The sequence below is a fragment of the Lytechinus pictus genome, chromosome 2 (assembly GCF_037042905.1).
Source record: "Lytechinus pictus isolate F3 Inbred chromosome 2, Lp3.0, whole genome shotgun sequence".
NCBI classification, from domain to species: domain Eukaryota; kingdom Metazoa; phylum Echinodermata; class Echinoidea; order Temnopleuroida; family Toxopneustidae; genus Lytechinus; species Lytechinus pictus.
The window spans coordinates 3470122-3475412 of record NC_087246.1 but is presented as its reverse complement, the minus strand read 5'-3'; positions in this window follow the sequence as shown (position 1 = coordinate 3475412).

Below are 5291 nucleotides of genomic sequence, written 5' to 3'. Positions count from 1 at the left end.
CTGAAGAAAGACAATGAATCCAAATCTCCAATTTAAATTGAACTCTTTAACAGATTGAACGCCTCATCACATCAAATTTAATACGGTTACTATATACATCAAATGATCAAATCAAAAGATCTCTTGCAAAGTAATCTTTTCTTAGCCATGGTTCATGCCTGGTGTAGACAGTGACAGTCTCATTGACACATTAACCAAATAGCCCCTGAACCGCCCGAGACCGCCCATCCTGTTACACACTGAACCGCCCTTAACCGCCGGTACGTTTTATTTGTGCTATAGTATCTCTTGTATATGATTTACCGTGGTAATATTGCGTGTGCATACTGTATAGGTTGGCTGCTATACAGATCTGCATAGAAAAGTGTACATGCTCCTATTGAGTATAATAGAGAAAAACCGATTGACACGCATCGGTGTGTAGCAAGTTCCAGACTGTTGCGCAGTCGATCTCAGCAAAGATGGCGGCGTCCATGTCTCGGAAAACCACTTACTCCGCCGAAGAAGCTCGGGCGTTACTATACGTCCATCAAAACGTTGGATATCACACAGAGTGACATTCAGATGTGAGTTGGAATTAAATTTTGACATATTTTATCCCAGATTTGGCGAAAAATTTAGTATTCTGTCAGTGATGATACTTTACATTTTTTTGAAGGCGTGGGACTGGGGCGGCTGAAACCTGAACTTCTGCTTTTTTTTCTTCTCGCTCTGCAAACGATTGTCAAAGGTCAATATTCGTACATCTGATTGAACTTTGCCATGTACCATTCTATTCAACAGGTCCTATGCTACAAAATAAATATAACTTGTAACGAACAAAAGTAAATCGATAAAAAACTGTTTCAATTTGTTTGAAACAATGCCTACGAATTACCAGTTTTATTGTTTCCTCTAGTGAGAGATTGCCATTATGCATATAATCTGTAGGTGCTATAGGGTTAATAAGAGAGTGATTCTTTATTGACATGATTTTTAAGGGGACATAATGGTGGATACTTATTTAACAACAAGTAGATCGCCTCTTGCAGTCTTGCTTGCCTCACACAATTTAATATAGCAGAAGTGCTGACTTTGAAAACACCACCATATAAGCTGAATAATGTTTTCAAGGAAAGAGTAAAAATATGTTCATTTGATAATAAATTCCTAAGATAATTCACCTTAACTAAGAAACTAAAAAGGGCGTGTCATAGCACAAAAACCATAAGGCACACAGCGCTAAAAATGAAAATTTTGGCTTTTAATTTATGATGTTAATTACTCTCTTTACCAAATATGAGCAAATTTGGAGTCGGTGCCATTTAATCTTTACAAATTTTTCGGGGATTTAACACAGAATGACCCCATTGATCTTTTGGAGTTAAAAATTAGCAAGGGTCATAAGGAATTTTGGAAGCATCAATTACAATCATGGATTTTGCATTGCCTCTGGAATATTCTTTTTTGGGGAGGGGGCAGCAATCAGGGTCTGCTGTGTGTGCCATCCAATGGTGACTTGCATGGAATCCTTGATTCTGATTGGCTGTTGATCAGTGTTACCATGATAGTTAACTGACCCCATAAACATAGGCCGATTAGACACCACAACCAGGTTAAAAAAAAACACATCCAAATGAAGAAGATAAGACTAAAAATGTGTTGTAGCTACATGTACATGTATATGACATGACATGTGATATTTATGTGCAATTTTTGTTACATCCGGTTTCATCATGTACATCAGCTGACAAGCAATCAAATTCACAAATCTTATTCTATTAACCTCAGGAGCTCATTTCTATTACACTAAAGATACAGGCCTTGTCATATGTCATGGTGGTCAATGCATGGATATATGCAGTGTAGTATGTACATGTACAGTACATTGTATATCCTATAGCCCCTATGGATAAATGACATTTTCTTTTATTTGATAAGATATATTTTGCAAATATCCTTAAATTCCAATTTAGAGGGAATACATGTAAAAGCAATATAGCAATATAAGCTGCTTGCTACTGTTCAACTGGTATCACCTAATATCCAAGAACCACAAGATGATGAAACCTACTTTCTGGCTGAAAAAAGGCTTTAAAGATTGGTAAATTTAAGTAAAATCACTCTATAACTCTACAAATAATAATTTACAAGTACTAATTTTAGGAAAACAAATTACTTGCCCCCAAAACATATGAATAGACACCAAACCAGAGAAAAAGACCACCAAATAAAAAAGTTGTGGCCAAAAATGTGATTTTGGGGTTTTGGCGGCCATTTTGGATTTTGGCCCTGCACACTTTTTTCTTGGACCCGAGACAAAAAATATTGTCATTTCATGTTGAGATAAGGTAAAAGGAACACAAAACAAGTGGAACGCCTCTGGCAGTCTCGCCTGCATTACGCGATTTAATATAGCAGCAGTGCTAACTTTGAAAACTACTATAAAATAATCATTCACAAAAACACCATTCATATAATGACATAATACCACGTTCATTGACCATAGATGACATTTGAACGGTGACTTAAGACTTGTCAACTACACCCATGTCCACATTTCATTCACTCTATCCATAAACTTTCAAAGTTATGATGGCAATTCAACAATTACCTCAACATGGCCTACGTTTATTGACCTTAACTGACCTTTGACCTTAACTGACCTTTGACCTGAAACTCACAGGGGATGTTCAGTGATACTTGATTACTCTTATATCCCAAGTTTTATGAAATAGATCCATAAACTTCAGAGTTAGGATGGTAATTTAACAAAGACCCCCAACACGGCCAAAGTTCATTGACCTTAAATGACCATTGACCATGGTCATGTGACCTGAAACTCGCACAGAATATTCAGTGGTACTTGATTAACCTAATGTGTAAGTTTCATGAACTAGATCCATAAATTTTCAAAGTTATGAAGGTAGTTCAACAAATACCCCCAACTTGGCCAAAATTCATTGACCCTAAATGACCTTTGAACTTGGTCATGTGACCTGAAACTCAGGAAGGATGTTCACTAATACTTGATTAACCTTATGTCCAAGTTTCATGAACTAGATCCATAAATTTTCAAAGTTATGATAGTAATTCAAAAAATACCCCCAACTTGACCAAAGTTCATTGACCCTAAATGACCTTTGACCTTGGTCATGTAACCTGAAACTGGTGCAGGATGTTCACTAATACTTGATTAACCTTATGCTTAAGTTTCATGAACTAGGTCCATATACTTTTTAAGTGATGTCATTTCAAAAACTTAACCTTCGGTTAAGATTTTGAAAATAATTCTCCCAACATGGTCTAAGTTCATTGACCATAAATGACCTTTGACCTTAGTCATGTGACCTGAAACTCAGGCAGGATGTTCAGTAATACTTGATTAACCTTATATCCAAGTTTCATGAACTAGGTCCATACACTTTCTAAGTTATGATGTCATTTCAAAAACTTAACCTTAGGTTAAGATTTGATGTTGACGCCGCCGCCGCCGTCGGAAAAGCGGCGCCTATAGTCTCGCTCTGCTATGCAGGCGAGACAAAAACTGTTGCCAAAGTAAAACCAAAAACACCCATTTATAGCACACTCCTAATTTTGATTTAATTACTCTCTTTACCAAATATGTTTTACAAATTTTTTGGTGATTTGACACAGAATGACCCCATTGATCTTTTGGAGTTTAAAATTAGCAAGGGTCATAAGGAATTTTTGAAGTATCAATTACAATCATGGATTTTGCATTGCCCCTGTAATATTCTTTTTTGGGGAGGGGGCAGCAATATGGGTCTGCTTTGTGTGCAGTACAATAGAAGGTAAGTTTATGAATCATATGAATGCAAGTCCCCCAAATGAAGGGGCCCCCCATGTTTCACTCATCCAATGTACAAGGTTATGGTATAACTTGTCCTCAGTTAGGACCCATTGCATATACAAATCAATTATCAGTTATGATTTTTTTTGCAATTGCATTATTAACTTGGTGATCATATTTGATTTATTCACCAGAGCACTCAAGTAATCTCATTTTGAGCATTAATTTTTGTGCATGGGCCCTCAATTGGTGGAAACTAAAGTTGGTCTGAACAAACACTCTCTTTTTATTTAGTAACAAGTGGAATGCCTCTGGCAGTCACACCTGCATTACGTAAGAAAAAAGTAGGTCTATTGAATAATAAGTCACAAAACACACCATTTATAATAAAATGCTTTGTTCAATGACCCAAAATGACCTTTGACCTAGATCATGTGACCTAAGACTCATGCAAGACAATCAGTATTACTTGATTACCCTTTTGTCCACATTTCATGAATTAGTTTTATGGCCATGTGTTTTAAGTTTGGCCCATTTCCATTACAACTCAAATTTCCCCCACCGTTTTACAATTTGATATATTTCTTATGTTTGACATCCTATACGGTATACCAATATATATTCTGAAAGGAAATTGTATGAAGAATTCAACAAGTGGAATGCCTCTGGCCGTCTCACCTGCATCACGCGATTCAATATAGCAGCAGTGCTGATTTTGAAAACTACTATAACTCGCACAAGATGTTCAGTGATACTTGGTTACTCGTATTTCCACGTTTTATGAATTAGACCAATACACTTATAGAGATATGATGGCAATTCAACAAATACCCCCAACATGGCCAAAGTTCTTTGACCTTACATGACCTTTGACCTTGATCATGTGACCTGAAACTCGCACAGGATGTTCAGTGATACTTGATTACTCTTATGTCCAAGTTTTATAAACTAGACCAACACACTTTCAAATTTATGGCTGTAATTCAACAAATACCCCAATTTGGCCAAAGTTCATTGACCCTAAATGACCTTTGACCTTGATCATGTGACCTGAAACTTGCACAGGATGTTCAGTAATACTTGATTACTATTATGTCCAAGTTTCATGAATCAGATCCATAAACTTTCAAAGTTATGATGGTAATTCAACAGATACCCCCAATTCGGCCAAAGTTCATTGACCCTAAATGACCTTTGACCTTGGTCATGTGTCGTGAAACTCATGCAGGATGTTCAGTGATACTTGATTAACCTTATGTATAAGTTTCATGAACTAGGTCCATATATTTTCTAATTTATGATGACATTTCAAAAACTTAACCTTAGGTTAAGATTTTGATGTTGATTCCCCCAACATGGTCTAAGTTCATTGACCCTAAATGACCTTTGACCTTGGTCATGTGACATGAAACTCAGGCAGGATGTTCAGTAATACTTGATTAACCTTATGGCCAAGTTTCATGAACTAGGTCCATATACTTTCTAAGTTATGCTGTCA